The sequence below is a fragment of the Plectropomus leopardus genome, chromosome 8, assembly GCF_008729295.1.
Source record: "Plectropomus leopardus isolate mb chromosome 8, YSFRI_Pleo_2.0, whole genome shotgun sequence".
NCBI classification, from domain to species: domain Eukaryota; kingdom Metazoa; phylum Chordata; class Actinopteri; order Perciformes; family Serranidae; genus Plectropomus; species Plectropomus leopardus.
In genome coordinates, this window is record NC_056470.1 from 34,992,484 (window position 1) to 35,010,480 (window position 17,997).

Here is a 17,997-nt window from a genome sequence, read left to right on the forward strand (position 1 = left end):
CTTGGCACCATTGAAACGGTTTTAAACCAGCATTACATCTATACTCCTGTTTTTGTTATTTGTGAGAAGATATGTGTGTGTGTGTGTGTGTGTGTGTATCTGTATATCTATCTATCTATATATCTTTATATATATACATAATATCAAAAAATCCAGATATTAAAGAAAATACTTGAGTAAGTTTAAAAAAAAATACAGAAATTTAAAAAATAATATACACACACACACACAGAAAAAAATACAATTTAAAAAAGAGGTTAAAGGAAAGTGCTCTTATTGAACCACAGAAAGGGAGGTAAAGAACAAAATTATATGTAGAATGAAAAAAATAAAAATAAAAAATACAGCATCTTTGTCAGTAGATAATCTAGCAGCTTTTTTAAATATTAATGCAGTCAGATAAACGAGACCTGAGATTTTTAAGGCCAACTACTGCTTTTCTGTAATTATTGTGCACATGACGTTAAATATCCTAAAACTCATACGGTGTCCTCTGCCTCCTCTCCTGCCTCAGTGTACAGGGTGATAAAGAACCAGCCTCCTCCCATCCTCTCCATCGAGCTGGACCACAACCCCTTCAAGTGTCCCGCGGCCGGCTGCACCAAGTCGTTCAGGAAGGCGAGTCTGCTGCACTACCACATCAAGTACTATCACTCGGACCAGCAGCTGGACGAGCGAGGCGGCGAGCGAGGCGGCGAGCAGGAGGCGCAGAGGTGGGTCAGCCGACGGTTCAGATCCCAGAACAGACAGTTAACAGGAGGGACGTTGTGTTTGACGCTGACTGGTGTCGTTCTAGGAGGGTGAGGTCATCGTCTAAGGGGAGCGACGTCATGTCAGACAGCAAGAGCGAGGACCAGAGCGGCAACTGTCACCATGACGACAGAGAGCACAGCATCATGGGAACAGGTAGGACGGCGTCGTACGCACGCACTCACAACACAACCAGGAGACGCACAAACATACGATTAACTGATGATGTCAGATCGCATCGATAACTCACGTTTAAATGTTAAACAGAGCGGGTTAACCCTTTGAAACATGAGCAGGTTTAATTTCTTTCAAAAATGTGAAGAAGGCAGTGAGCAGCAGATGAACCCAAAAATTAGCAAGACATTAGTAAAAAAACAAAAAGTACAAGAAAATAATGACCTAAAAATTAGGCAAATAGATAATTAATAACACATTTTTAAAAAATGCAAATTAAAAAAAAGTTTTAAAAAAAGGAAAATGGAAAAATAAAATAATTCGGTGACATATGCTTTTAAATATGTAATCATTATACCCATCTATGTAGTTTTAAAACCTGAGCAAATTGGCTTTATTTCATTCGAAAACATGGAAAGAAGGCATTAAGCAGCAGAAGGAGAATTGACCCCAAAATTTACAAGAAATTAGTAAAAAGTACATAAAAAATATGTTAAAATGAAAAAAAAGGAACATTAGAAAGTGTGTAAAATAATAATATTTCTGAAACATACTTTTAAATATGTAACTATGATACTCATCTATAAAGTTTTGTATTAGTGTTTTAATCTCTAGACATTTTTCCCTTGCTTAAAAAAAAAGAAATCTAAATCTACTTATCTCCTACAGTGTGTTCAACATTTCTTTCGAAGTTGCTCACGGCCTGTTTCCTCATTTTTTGAGAAAAATCGCACCAGTGTGCTCAGGGTTCAATGATTTAAATTCTTCTTTAAGGCGTCTTAAATCAGCACAAGAAAAGTGACGTCGCTCCAGGTTACAAAGGGTTAATATGTGGTTAAATTTAAGGTGTTTCAGATGTGTAACACGAAGAAGTTTGTTTGTCGGTAACGTGACTTTGTTTCTGTCCTGTCTGTGAGCAGAAGTGAAGAAGGAAGGAGAGAGGGAGAACTCAGGAGAGCAGGACCGAAAAGAGAGGAAGAACTTCCTGAGAGTCAAACTAAAGAAGAAGAAAAAGAAGAAGAAGAAGAAGAAAAGTCAATCAGGTGAGAGTCAGTGCACACACTCGACGACTGACATCATGCCATTTACAAAAAAAAATGGTGTAATGTTTAATATGACAAAAAAATCATATTGTGATGATAACAATATTCCTTCTTGTTGACATCATGACGTCATACAGTGAAGCACCGCGACAGCAATCAAAATACAGTAATCCGCTGTTGACTTCACTTGCTCGTTGCGCCACGTCCCTACAGGTTCGACGTCCTACGTCATGTCCGAGACGAGAGTCAGCTCGCCAACGTAATTAAGGCGAAGCAAAACTCCACAACAGGCGATATTGAAATAGAAGATGCTCCCTCCAGTTTCAAATCAGAATTGTGGCGGCAGTTGAGCTTTCTTGCGTCAGAAAGTAATAAAGGCGAGAAGATAACAGAAACAATCAGTCTGCAGATGTTGCAGAGGGGGGGTGAAATACACAAATATTACAACTAACATGATGCAGCATGAGAGCCGGCATCATGGTGAGGAACTCCGGTCAGCCCCACCTACTCACGTTACGCCTTAACGACAACTACATGGCCAAAAAAAAAAAAAAAAAAAAACTACATGGCCAGACCACACTGGCAAGCTGCAGCCCCGTCACCCAAACAAGTACAAGGGCAGAAGTTCGGACCCTGTGCAGGGGAGTTTGCATGTTCTCATTTGGCGCATTTTACGTGATTTACATTCTTCATTTTTTGATACTTTTGGCTTGTCTATGCATATAGCACACAGTTAGTCCAGATTGTGTATTTGAGTGTAATCAGTGAATTTGCAGCTCAGCTCCTACAATAAGTCTAAAATACACTGTGGAAACTAAACAGTTAACTTCAGACTGTTCAGGTCAAAAAATGCTCCATTGAAACCCATTCAAACTGACATTTTTGATCCCACAGCCATCAGAGCAGAAAAACAGGACTTGTATTATTTCTGGGTGTCATTCTGTGCTTTTGACTCTGAATTTGTCATTTTGACTATTTTCCACCTGATGAGGTCATTTTGACCATATTTGGCATATGGAGGAAATACATGCTATTTCCACTAGGTGAAAATAACTCTTTTTTTCTCCCTGTTCACTTAAAAACATGGTGGCATCATGACAAAAATCTGCGATTTAAAGGGTTAACTTTCTGAAATTTAATGAATAATTAATATTTATTATTAGGACTGATGATTAAAAAATGAACACGATGAAAGCAGAAAATAATATTAATGTATAATATTTGTTTTAAAGCTTGATTCTGAGAGCGCGTTTTGTGCGCAGAGCGATACGAGTGTGTGTGACACTGAAGCGAGTCCTGAGGGTTTGAGTTTTATGCACAAAATAAAACAACAGAAGACAAGGTTCTGCAGGTGAGATTAAGAAACCCCAGGGGCTTGTAAGGAGTCTCACCTTAATGAGGATAATAAACAGAAACAGAATTTGTTTAAAGAAAGTTTCAGAGTATTCAGATAATGCATATCTGTTGGTGTGAGAGCTTATATTGACCTGTTTCTTTCCTCTGGTCAGGACTCGGCAGCAGTGACGATGAGAACACAGACCGACCTCCCATCACTCTGAAGCTGTCCGCCGGACAACAAAACACACACCCACAAGGTGCAAACACTCACACACACACTTCGCAAAACCTGCAGTCGTTCTTATTTGTGTGAAAAGTTTAGATTTTAACTTTTGGATGGAGAGAAGTGAGCCGTCGGCGGCTCGTCTCTAACCTCAGCGCCGCTTCCTTTCAGCTGACGACGACGGCAGCGACTGGTCGACGCTGACAGCAGAGAGCGGGGAGGACACGCCCTCTTGGCCTGTTGCTATGGAGACGGAGGAGTGTGAGGTGGTGAGGTGTGTGTGCGAAGTGGACGAGGAGAACGACTTCATGATCCAGGTAACACACACACTCACACACACACACACATTCATACTGGCGCAGGCAGAAATACTTTTATAACTGCAGGTTTTCCATCATTAAAGGTGAGATTTAAGTCTTAACACAAACCACACGTGGAAAAATACACACTCAGTATGTTTACATGATGTTAGAAAAAGTGGAATTATTGTGTTAGTCCGTCTAAAACTGGACTTATGGATACATGTAAACATGTCAGTCTGACTGAAATCAGACTAAATGGGATTTCTTTAAATCAGACCAACACTCCCAGGTAACTCCATGGAGGTTGGACTTTAACTGGACTGCTCATTGTCTCGCCGGCCTCCCTCAGTGATTAGAGATAGGGACTGTTTGTTATTTATGAGGGGTAAGAGGTGCTGAAAAAAGGGTCAGGTATTTTTTTAAGAAGGAAGCACTGAGGACGGACTTGTGTTTTTAATTGTGGCTTAGGTGAGGGACAAACAACTTTAAAAGGTAGTATTTTATATTTGTTTTAAGTTAAATAGTCACATCCCGGCCACCCCCCCTCCTCTGATAAATAAAGTACAGTCGCACAACACCGGCATGGAAGCTAAGAGACGTCCTGCTGTGAACGGGGCTGCAGCAAAACATACTTTAGCCACCTAAAAATATCAGTATCTGTGTAGGTGTTGATATTTGAATGTTGTCTCCTCTCTGGCTTTCACAGCAGCTGATGGAGGCAGCGGTAGAGCAGCAGCGGTAGAGCAGCAGCGGTAGAGCAGCAGCGGTAGAGCAGCAGCGGTAGAGCAGCAGCGGTAGAGCAGCAGCTTGGCCGCTCTGTGGAGTAAAATGACTGTGTGGTGTTTTTTTAAATACAGGCTTCAAATCCCTGTCCACTGACATCTTCTCTTCCTGCAGTTTGAGGTCGCACTGCATTAACACTGGTGCCGACACTGATGTGATTTTTGGGAATCAGACAGATGTGACTGATTTCTTTGTCGGTGTTGTTATAAACTGCACTGGCCTCACGTCACATCACATATAACACATTTTACTGAGTTACATACATATATACATTATCTAGGAGACATATTAAACGCCGTAATCGAGCTGAAACTGAAGCTCGGTTAAACTGTGCATGTAAACATACTGACTGCAGTAGTTGCCTGTGGCTTTGATTATTCCTGCTGTCCGTACGAGTTGATCTCTTAACACAGATTAAAGTGATTTTCTGTCTCGTCTGTCTGTTAGTGTGAGTCGTGTCTGTGTTGGCAGCATGGCACCTGTATGGGCTTATATGAGGACAACGTCCCTCACAACTACACCTGCTACTACTGCAGACACACCGCAGGTAGGAGCTCTTACGCCCGCAGCTTTGATTTATTTTATTGTGTTCTATTTTATTATTTTATTGTATATTGTAATGCAGATTAAACTTTTGGTAGCCCACTAGAATATTAAAATCAGTTGCCTTTTCAGTCCATGAGATAAATTTTGCTTTGATAAAAATTATTGAAGTGAGACGAACAGACTGAAAATGTTCTCATCTTAGTAGATAAATATGATTCTAGCAAAGATTTGTGTTAAAAATTTGTAGTTAAAAAAGGTAATAAATCCAATATATCGCAATACATCGTATCGCAATTCTCAGCACATCCCAAAATGGTAAAATCTCAAAGATTATTTTGTTTTTTGACTTAAGTATCATGATGATATTGAATTGTGAAGCCCCTGATAAATCCCTGATTTACTGCAGCCTTTCATGTCGTCCATCTTTATATGCAGACAGACTTAATGTCTGGTCTGCAAACTAAAGAAGTTTCAGTTTTTCAAATGCAGTTTCTGAGAAACAAATAATATTTTGGTACCACTGGATTCCTCGGGTCTTCTAGTTTCATGTAATAGTAGCATCATTACTCTAGTTTAAAACTCAGCCCATTACAACCTTTCAGAGACAGGAATGTCAGCCAGCAATTAAAAATAATAGATAATCAAATAAATACATTTAGATAATAATAAATTAAATTAAATGGAACATTTCCAGAACACAACATACAATTTTAGCACTTTTAAAAGGCTATTTTCATGTTTGTTTTTATTCTGTACTTTAAAGTAAATAATAATTTGAAGGTAATTTTCTTTTGCAATTTTCTTGCTAAGTTTTGTGTTATTTCTTGTAAAGTTGCTCATTGCCTTCTTACCATGTTTTCAAACGAAATACAGCCAATTTTGCTAATTTTTCATGTGTGTGTTTTTGTGTGTGTGTGTGCCTGCATGCGTCTTGTTTTCTCGTGTTCAGGTTGGAGGCGGGCTCAGCGTTTCCTCTCAGAACCTGATTGGCTGATATCCGGTCACATGTTCGGCCTGTCGTGCGTGAAGGAGAACTACTCGGAGATCAACGCCTCCAAGATCTCACACACCAGCAGCCTGCTGGCGCACACACACGGCCTCAACCAGGTCCTCAGCGGTCTGCAGCTCAAGTTCAGCCTGTTGCAGTGAGTGCGGTGACGTCACGTGACTCGCTTTGTGTGATTGCGTCCACGCAGACGCACGTTTAGTCTGATTGTCCGTCTCTCTGCACAGCTCTCCGTCCCACCCCGATCTGAAGCTTTGGAGGTTGCCATGGATACGAGAGGAGGGGCCGAGATTGACATCGAGCCCGAGAGGAGAGATGCCCGTCTGCTACGTCAGCAGCGAGCACTGCTACCAGAAGCCAGGAGCATCATGGGAAAAAGCAGAGGAAAGACAGACGGCTGCCGTGAAGCTGGAGCAGGACAGCGAGCAGAAGGTAAAAATGATAAAGTTAAGTTCTTTATACTTTGATTATTAAGTTTCTCCTCTTTTTATCTTTTTGTCCTGTTGCACTTCTCAGACCTGTCCACATCTTTATTTATTGATTTTTATCACTTAAATCTTTATTAACACAAATTTATGTGACACTGACATGTCAGATACGACAGAATAACAAACCTAACTAACATGACACATTTATGGTAATTTATTGAATATTTCAAACACTTGAAGTCAAAGCACATTTAAATGAAAATGTTTTATGAAAAAGGTCAATTTTTTTTTGGTTCCCTAAAAAATAGAAAATAAATAACTTGCATTTCTTTTCATGACTGCAGGACTCTGACTTGAACCTCTGCTGTGTCTTATTGATCATTTTATTTGGGGAAAAAAGTTATGAGTAGCTGCAAACAACCTGCCAACATTACCAGTTAGAGGAAGGTTGAAAATAAGGCAATGTGCTTGTGGCCCCAGGCCCCCAAATCACTACATCTGAGGAGAGCTCAGCGTGTCTGAGACACGGAGCGATGTGTCCTGCTGTTTCTAAATAATTCAAAGTCTGACTAAACCTAAAACTAAAACAAAGTCTGTAGAAGTCTGTAGAAGTCGCTTTCCACTGCTGAATATTTGGCTGTTTGTTCATTCACACACTTTGGTCTTGTGTAGAGTCCCAATTTCCAATTTTTTGTCACCTACACCTGAGCACCAGAGCGACTTGCAAATCTTAGATCCATTTGTTGCCCGCTTACAGTGATTAAAATCCTCTCAGTTAAAGGCGCCGCGGTATCTGTTAAACTGTCTTTTAACACTAAGATCCAACTGTTGACCGCAAGCTTTAAGTTCACAAAAAAGATCAACACTTCCTGCCTGAGACATGCCACTTCCTTTAAAATAAAAGCACCATGGGTCCTGCGTTAATTTGATTATAACAATACTTTTTAAATTGTCATTATAAAAGGACTTAATTTAACTTTCTTATAACCATATTTTATTGAATTTTATTATAACAGTGGTGTATTCAGCTTTATTATATGACAGTAGCTGCTTCATTTAACTTTATTGTAACTGGAGTTTATTCAATAATTTTAGTATTTTAGTCATTAGTATCAGTTTGAGATATTTAATAATATCTATATATATATATCATGTATCGCGATCTAGCCTTAAAGTATCACAATATTATTTTAAAGCCATGTCACCAAGCCGTGCTTGAATGAAAGAGATTTTCAGCGAACTAATGCTGTAAATTGTACTAGGAATTATTTTTTTTAAAATATTAAACTCAGCACAGAAGTAGAATTAAAACTGTCCTAACTAAATGTTGTTTCTAGAGCATCAGTCGTATCTGTCAGTCTCTCTGTCCTTTCTCTGCTGCTGGTGAAACCACTGTGTGCAGGTAATGTTACTGCTGCTGAATTTGGCAAATTAAACTGAACAGTTGCATATAAACAGGAGCAGCGGAGCAGAATCAGCTGCTGACCAGAGCGGAGAAATGTGTGCCAGGTGTGAACGGACAGGTGACTGTAGACGGGCGGTTACCTTACAGCTGACGTATCTCTGTGTTTCTGCCTCCAGTGTGAATGTTACAGTTTGTGTCAGCCGCAGGTGACACAAGGGACGTATGCATGCAGGTCGATGACTGTGATGTTAAAAAAAAACAAAAAAAAACAAAGCTTGTCTCAGAGACCTTTATCAGAAGCAGCAGCTCGTATTCGCAGGATCCTGCTGTTGCTATGAGACCACCGAAAACCAGTTTGAGGCTCATTCTCGTAAATGTGGAACTATTTTTACCTGCTGGTGCTCGGTGAGTGTGAGGGCTGTGTTGAGAGCTTCATCATACAAAACATCAACTCTTTCTGCTGCACATGTTTTTTAGCTCAACCAACAGGAATTTTCTGCATTCAAAACCCCACTTTCCTTATTTTATTTTATTGTGTTTTTCTTTTCTTTTTCTTTTTGACTTTTACAACCACAGCTTCACAAAATGTTTCTCTCCAATGGACAATAAAGTCTTGTCTTGTCTGTGTAATGCAGATTTAGTACAGTTTACAGGATAATTGCATTTATTTTCTGTCCTCTAATTTTCTTTTTTTTTTTTTATAGCAAATATTATTCTGCGTGTATAGATGTTTACCTACAGAGCTGGGGATGGACAGAAATGCACAAATATATACATGCTTACTTACTTACACATATACATGTGTACACTTAAGCATTATATACTTGTGCATTTCTGTCCATCCCCAGCTCTGTAGGTAAACATCTATACACGCAGAATAAAACAGGGACTCTGGTTCTGTTTTTGCAGGAAATAAAGACTGAAGATGTCGACAATAAACCGTCTGTCACGGATCAAAACGCCGTGACACACATGGACACAATCGGCATCAAGAGAGAGAACCACACTCACACGGCGGAGCTTTGTCTGGCGTCCGAGGCCGAGTGTCAGCTGAACCTGCTGGAGCACGTCGAGTCTCTGCACCACCAGATCAGCGCCAGGATGGACCTGATAGAGCGGGAGCTGGACGGTAACACACATTTATTAACACGAGAAAACCGGTTTGAAGAAAACACACCACAGGCAGGGAAACTGGCTGAAAATACAACACTGACATCTTCTCTCCCTGCAGTTTCAGGTCGCACTGCATTAACAGCGGTGCCGACACTGATCTGATCTTTGGGAATCAGCCAGATGTGACTGATTTCTTTGTCAGTGTTGTTATAAACTGCACTGGCCTCATGTCACATCACATATAACACATTTCACTGAGTTACATACATACATTATCCACACATGTATCTAGACTGGGTTAGTACGGTCATGAAAAGCCTGGAAAAGTCATGGAATTTGCAAATAGCCATTCCTAGGCCTGGAAAAGGTGTGGAAATGTGTCTCACAATCCTGTAAAATAGCAAATGATGTATCTAAGGACTGGTGGAAATTTGAAAATGTGACGGATGTTTTTACAGTTTCTGACTGTGATAAATGGTTTGAAGCAGGGTTGCAAATTGTAAGCACTTTACTTGATATATTGATCGGTAATATTAATGATTGGTTAATTGTTATTTGAAAAAAAAAAACATAAAAACATTTCAGACAAACCAAATACATTTTATCTTCAGTTGAAGCTCAGCATTTTCTAGCCTATCGAATATTCAATTAAATTTTACATGCTCGATTAAATTCTTACGACCAATGAATCGATCATCGATTAATTGTTATCATCCCTTGTTTAAAGATGTTTTCTTTAAAAATCACCAAAAGAAATTTAAGAAAAAAATTGCCAACCTTTTTTTTTGTAAAAATTCCCAGAAATGTATAAATGGAAAAAAAAAGTTGACCATTTTTTTCTTTAAAAATCACCCCAAAAAATTTTAAATGGCCAAATTCTTTTAAAGAAAATGCACCTGTTTTAGGAAAAAATAGCAGTAAAATAATTACAAAGTACAACCATTGAAAATTGTATGCCTATCCCATAAAGCCAAAATTATAATAGCCGCAATAGCCACATGAACCAGGGGTGGACGAATTGTGAATTTGGGGGAAAAAGAGCACTGACCTGATATTCACTTTTAGCTCAATTTTTTATTTCTTCACTAACTTCAAAAGGAGATTTCTGTCTCTTCAGCTGCCAAATGCTCTGCAGTGTTCACCAGCTGGTGTGTAACTGTGTGTGTGTGTGTGTGTGTGTGTGTGTGTGTGTCTGCTGTTTGCTGCTGAGCATCGAGAGCACAGCGGCTTTTTCACAGCTTTATCACAGCTGATAACAGCTGCTGCTGGAATCACAACAGTGACGCTGCAGGCAGTCAAAACAAACAAAAATCATCTAAAATAGATCTGAAAGCTGTGTTGGGGCTCTCGTGATTAATTACTACAAGCAACACATCAGTCATGTACTGTATTTAAACCTTTGGACGCTGATCAGAGTGGGTTAATCTCTTTCAAAAATGTAAAAAAAAGGCAAAGAGCAACTTGGCAAAGATGTCCTGCAAATTGCACAGAATTAGTAGATTCAGAAAATTGGAAAAATCAGGGAAGACTGTCCAGAGAACTACGTATATATCATAGTTATATATTTTAAATTATTTTACAGAATTGTTAGAATTTTGAAACACTTTTTTATGCCTAGCCATGTTTTTTTTAGTTTGTATTTTTTGCTATTGTTTTATTTTGTTGTTTTACTTTCCTATTTTTGTGTTGTTTGTTTGTTTTTGCAAATTTCTGCACTTTTTAATTTTTTTCTAATTGAATATCTATTTATTTATTTAACTAATTTTTAGGTAATTTTTTCCTGTACTTTTTCCTAATTTCTTGCTTATTTTTGGGTCATTTCTTTTTTAGTCGCTTGTTGCCGCTTTCCAATGTTTTTGAAAGCAATCAAGTTTGCCCAGGTTTCAAAGGGTTAATTGATAATACCTTTGACTTGAAGGTTTTCCTATAGCTATTTCCACATAAAGGCTTTTTTTATAGCAGCCATGCACACAGATTTTAAATAAAAATAGAAACTAATCACATCTGTGCTCTGTATCAGCTGATGCTTCATTTAGGAATCAAAGTATAAGAGGAATCTCAGCTGTTATGACTGATGACAATCATAGACAAAACTTAATTAAGTTACAATCCAATGCTTTGTAATCACATTTTGTTTCTCTCTTTAGTATTGGAGTCCTGGTTGGACCACTCGGGCGAGCTCGAGCCTCCGGACCCTTTGTCCCGCCTCCCGCAGCTCAAACAGCGAATCAGGCGGCTGCTGCGTGACCTGTGCACTGTGAGACACCTGTCGGTCTGGCGCTGACACTTCTCACTCCCTAAACTCTGACCCTTGACCTTTGACCCTGCAGGTCTCTGCGAGTCAGTAGGAGCAGACTGACTGACGGCACATGACTAGACAGACTTGTAGAGAACGAGTCGTAGAGCGAGTCGACACTCTTTAAGTGTGTGGTTCCCACACAGTCGCAGGACGGCGCCCCCTCTGGTGGAGAAAAGCTGGCGCATTAAATGGACGGTGATGTGTTTTTTTTATGAAGTGACTTAGCAGGTGATTTTTTTGTGTTAAATTTCACAAAGGTACCAGAACATTTCCCAAACCGCCCTCAGCTGGACTGCACATGTCCAACCACAGATCGACTACAGGTTTGATTATTGACTGATCGATCAGCTGCTTTCATCCACTTTGTCGTGACACAACGGCTTTTGTCTGTTTGGATAACTTATCCCGAACTAAACTGAACTGCATGTTGTCATTTGCGTCAGACAGAATTAACAGTTTAGATGAAATTCACAGCTAAAAATTTTGTTTTTTACAGAAAAATCTGTAAATCAATTTCATTAACAATTGGTGGTTTGGTTGAAAAAAAAATTGATAACAGCGAAGCCTGTCAAAATATCCTAAAGCCTAAGTGACTTAATCAAATGTCTTGTTTTGTTGAAAAGTTCAACTAACTCGCCAACACAATTTATCAAGTAAATGGAATAATAATAGATTTTACCTACAACTTTTCACAGAAATAGAAGACAGTAGAAACATGCAAGCGATATAAACAAAGGCAATAAAAGTCTTTGACCTATAAAGTAAATAACATAGGACCCACAGCGGCGCCCTGAGGTACACCGCAGGAAACAGCAGCAGCATCAGACCCGTGGGGACCGAGCGACACGGAGAAAACAACTGCAAATTAATTCAGCTGATAAAACATAAACCAACATGAAAAACAAAAAATAGATTATCAGATAAAACACAACTAGAAATAAGTTTGTTCAGTTACTGTAATAAAACTTGTATTCATTTGTCACATTTTCATTGCTTAGTTTTTTAATTACTCAAAAAACAAGATAACTAAAACATGATAGCCAAGCGCTCATGCCTGGTTGTGAGCCTGACATTTAAAAAGTTAGTGTTGAGCTCTGTTACCGTCGCAGCTCTGGACGTTATTTATTTTAAAGATAGCAGCCGTCCAAGCTGACAGACTGCCGCTGTGTGACGACATCAACACGTACCAGCCTATAAAGACACCAGAGGGATTTGAATAGTTTTATTTAAGAATATGTTTCTCAAAGCAGAGATTTTGTAGTTGTACTGTTTTCATTTATAAGTAAAAATGAAAGAAAGAATAAAAAAACATTTCAAGGTTAAAATTCGTACGTGCACCTCAGTGAAATACATAAAAATGGTGACCACGAACACGCCGGCTGTCTAACAAGAGTCCGTCACAAAATCTCTCTGAGCTTCTCTCTGTCTTCGGTGCTCAGATTTTTACTCTGCCGGGGCATTTTGTTTATTTGATTTATTAAAACGTTAATAAAAAGGAAACAAAAGATCTCAGAAGTAACTTTTTGAGAACTCATGTCACGCTAGGCAGGTTTCCACTACAGATTTGGGCAAAACTTGAGCAATATTTTCGAAATGTCGATAAAACACAATTGATAGATGACTGCGTTTTCATTGGGTGATGTTTTGCGACTTCTCCTCTGGCGATCACTTTTAAAAAAGCATGATAGAACTTCAAAACATTAGCAGGTTTAAAACTTATTTGGGATAAATGGGATTTTTTTCAAATTTGACTTGTTTCCATATGGCATATTTTTTGTTCGCAATTTCGTTTTGCACAGTCTGAAGGTTAATGGAAACTGGCCTAATAAGTTCTCACATTTAATTTAAAGAGATGTTTTTGTACCAGAGACTCCTGTCTCATTACTACATAAATAAACCATCTGTTATACATATTCAGGCCACAGTGTCTGAGCAAAACGATGATCAATCAATTTCCTAATAATAGTATTAGTTGCGAATACTAAACAGTTTTTTGCTGTTGTCAGTGTACTGCTAAAATCTAACACATTTCTTGTTACATTAATAATAGAAAATTATTCCTAACTTTGTTTTATTGAACAAATTGAACATTGAATTACACCAAAAAGGAATGTGATAGTCACATTTTAAAGTGCAGTTTCCTAATGATACTCAAAATATTGCGCAAGTCGACGTCGTAATGGCGATAAAATAAAACGATAATGTTGCAGCCCTGGTTCGTACACAGACAGAGACGGTTCAGAGAGGCCACGCTCACAAACTGTTCAGTCAAACTAACCAGCAAAACCTTCTGTTGTGACACATTTAACATGTAAATATATCAAAGTGAATGTTTTATACACTTGTATAAGAAGCTAACTGTATAAAGCTGTAGATTTATTTTCATAGAGAGATTGGTTATGGATCGGGTTGGTTAACTCTGATGTGTTTTAGGATCCTGACAGTGTTTGGCAGACGAGCGCAGAGCTTCTGTTGCTTTTCTTCAATTGTTGTGAAACTTTGTTTGATTTCCAGTTGAGTTCACGGTAGCTTCAGACGGTGCGTTCAGGCGGTCCTCGACAACTCTGACAAATGTGAGCCCCCCCGACGCTGGCTACCACAGTGGAGTTTATATAATACACTCAGCTAAAGAAACATCGTTTTCTGAGCTGACGAGGACGAGCCTGAAGGCAACACAAGTTCACGTCAAGCTACAACTCAAAAGTCAATGTTTTATTTTTGTTTAAAGCATGAAGAAAAAAGCTTTCTGAGGAATTTTGATTAAAATGGTTAAATTCCCGTCTGTGGATTATGTGTCACATTCAGCACCACAAACATCCGGCGCAGAAGCCCACCCCACTCAGAACGTCCTGACAAAAAAAAGGATTTTATTTTTTTTATGTTGTCTGTAGATTTTTATGCTTGTTTTTCAGGTAATCCATCTGTCCGTCTCATTTCCCTGAAAGCAATATCTCAAGAACACGTCGAGGGAATTTCGTCAAATTTGGCACAAACGTCTACTTGGACTCACCGATGAGGTGATTAGAATTTGTTGTCAGATGGTCAAAGATCAAGTTTACTGTATCCTTGCATCTGTCTCATTCTTGTTAACATGATATCTCAAGAAGGCCTTCGGTGAATTTCCTCAAATTTGGCACAAACGTCCAAGAGGACTCAAGAGTGAACCGATTCAACTTAAGTGGTCAAAGGTCAAAGTCACTGTGACCTCTTTTGCCTCATTTTATTGAACGCAATATCTCCAAAATACCTTGAGGGAATTTCTTCAAATTTGACACAAATGTCAACTTGGACTTGAGGATGAACAGATAAGAATATGGTGTCTGAAGGTCAAAAGTCAAGGTCAGTGTGACCTCACAAATTTTTATTTATTTATTTATTTATTTTTTGGCTGTGACTCAAAAATTTATAATAGAGAACTAACTAATTCTTTTTTTGATTATCATAGACTGATATGTCAATGATTAGCAGCAGCATTGAGTATGACTGTGCACCGAGTGGAAATACCAAGTATTTCTCTTTTTGACCTTAACAGTCTGAATGTAACTGTTTAGTTTCCACAGTGTATTTTAGACTTATTGAAAGAGCTGAGCTGGAAATTCACATATCAAACTAAAATACACAATGTTGCCAAAATGTATGCCATATGCATAAACACAGCCAAAATTATTTAAAAAATAAGGAATGAATAGTGCGTAAAATGCACCACAAACAGTCCCTAAGGGTTAAACAAAAGCAGGTCACTGTGGGGAACATGAATGTCCATCAAAGGTCAGGACAACCCATCGAATCTCTGTTGACTAATGTGAGTCTGATGGACCGACAAACACGTCAGCCCTGCAGCCACAGAGCTGACACGACTAACAGAGCTGTAAAATCCATATCCAGGCTGCGCGCGCACACACACACACACACACACACACACACACACACACACACACACACACACACAGACTATGGCATAAGGGTGTGTCCTGGTGGTCTGTGAACAAACAGCGAGACCATCTGGCTCGCTGGATCTGCACATAACAACACAAGCGCTGTATTTACAGTAAAGAACTGAACGTTAACGTGTCCACCGAAGGAAAACGTCACACGAGCCTCCTGTGAGGCTCCGCAGTGTGTGAAGGTCTGAGGATTCAGCAGCTTACACAGCGAAAAACATATAATGTATAAATACAATATCTCCCATACCAAACAGAAACCTGAACCAAAATGTAGAATTCTTGCCAAATCACCAACTGAATTCTCACGAACTCATGAACTCATCATGACATACATAAACAAAAAAACTGTAACTGTAAGAAAACTCCTCATCCATCCAACTGTAGAGGGTCCTGATCCGCTCAGCACAGATTGATTTATTTTTCAAAATGATTTTTTATTCATGTATTGATGTTTTGGACTTTTCTTTGTTTTACAGAGGAGAAAATGAAAAAATAACATTTTAAATAATTGGTTGTGAATCAATAATGTGTTTTGTCTTGTATGAATCACTGCCAAAAAAAGTAGGTTTGTCTCTCAATACTTTGACTTCTCTAGAGACTTATCTTAAGTCAAGATGATAACGATGAGTTGTTTTTGTTTGTTTGTTTTTCATCATTTGATTCAAAATCAAGACACTGATAAGAACTTCAGATTAGGCTTTATCTTGTTAATATGGATTTTACAACTGTTTTGAAATGCAAAATTATGGAATTTCAAAAATGCCATTGACTGTGATGGACTACAGGAATTCAGTGATGAAACAAACATTAAAAAATTATATATATATATATATTTCCTTCTGAAGACTGAATCTTTAAAAACAAGATCTGGTTACTTTTTGCCTGCTTTAACAAAGAAAGCAGTGCATTTGTTTTGGGGACAATCTTCCTATCCTGTCTTTTAAAAATTGTTTGACTGTAGTTGCAAACGACAGGGAAGTTAAGAATCAAACTGCTTGAGTTCAAATGTTTCATGATCCGTTTTGCATATTCATGATCATCTGTGAACATGTAGGCCCTACAGGGCTGCACCGCCCGCTGTCACACCGCCACGCATTAATATTCTACATGTTTACTGAATCAGACACATGAAGCTCGAGTCCGAAAACAAGAGCTGAGGCTAATGTTGAATCAAAGGAATCATTATTGTGATCGTGATATGAAGTCATGTGTTTGTTAGTATTTGTGGGGGTTTATAATGCTGTGGAGAGACGGAGAAACTCGAGGTAAAGTGCAGATCTGTGCGCGGTGTGTCTGGGGGCGTGTGGAGGGGAACAGCACTGGAAGAGTTAAATCTCACTCAGCTGTCCCTTCATGTGTGTGCAGAAAGTAACTACACACATACGAGGTGTTTTGAAGCTATTCTGATATTCTGAAATTTAGATATTTGTTGAATAGATTTGATTGCATTTACAGAAAAAAAGAAGACATTTTAACCCTTAGGGACTGTTTATATATATATATATATTATATTCTGGAAGCTTTTCACTTTTTTTTTTTTTTTTTAAGATAATTTCTCTTTTTATAAAAAAAAATGTTCTTGTAATTTTCTCATCATCTTTTATTAATTTCTTGCAATTTGTAGGACTTTTTTTTTGTTTTTGCCGAGTTGGTCATCGCCTTTTTCCCCATGTTTTTGGAAAAAAACAACAAAAAAGCACATTTTTCAAGTTTCAAAAGGTGAAATAAAAAGTAACAGTCTGAATGCAGCACAAAAAAAATCTGATATGCAGGTTTCAAAGGGTTAAACATAGTTTTTCCTGTTTGCTGCTGCCGAACTGTTTATAAAGCAGAAGTGTGTTTCTCTTACAGTCTGCTGGTGACTCAAACTGGAAGATATTCAGCAGTTAAACTCTAAGAGGAAACAGGTGATGAAAACTGATTTAAAAATGACCGTTTGTGTCTAATACTGAATCTGTGCTTTAATCTGAGTTCACCAAACACTCACTTGTTTTTAATTTGACACTCTGCCAGGATTGTTGACTATTTTTTTCTTTTCTCTTTCTGCCAGAAAAACTAGAATCCAACCCAAAAAAATCCATCTGGCTTCATCACGAGTTAACTTTGCATCACTCCTACATTCATGTGGAAAGTGCAGCCCCAGACTCTGAGCAGAGAGGAGCCGCAGAGGTGAGTTCAGTCACACACACACACACACACACACACACACAGAGAAAATGAGACTGAATGATTTCTGTTTGTGTCTGTTTTATGATCTGAACATGGCTGGATCTGATCATCTGTGCTCCAGGTACACACACGGCAGCCAGCGTCATGCAGTCAAACACCTCACCTTTAACAGCACCAACATACCAACAGTTATTTGCATAACTATGTTTGCATAACACTTTAATAAACTGTTTTTAAACTTTCCACTTAAGCCACAGCGTGCAGACCACACAATCTAATTTCCCTAAACAACCACATGCAAATCTCTGCTTAATGCACTTAATGATTCTCTCCCTGAGCACAAACCGCAGCACATCAGTTAAAACTAAAACCACATAAGCAGCATCTCAAGCACATTTCAGTTTGTAAAAAGGAGGAAAAACTCTGAAAGGAAGTTTGAGGAGAAAATAAGCACAAATTTAAAGAGCCCGTACA

At 38.6% G+C, this 17,997-nt stretch overlaps 1 pseudogene; it reads left to right on the top strand.

The window, feature by feature from the left end:
* Window positions 1–11,620, top strand: part of LOC121946971 — a 16,986-nt pseudogene extending 5,366 nt beyond the window's left edge.
* Window positions 11,621–17,997: the final 6,377 nt, after the last annotated feature.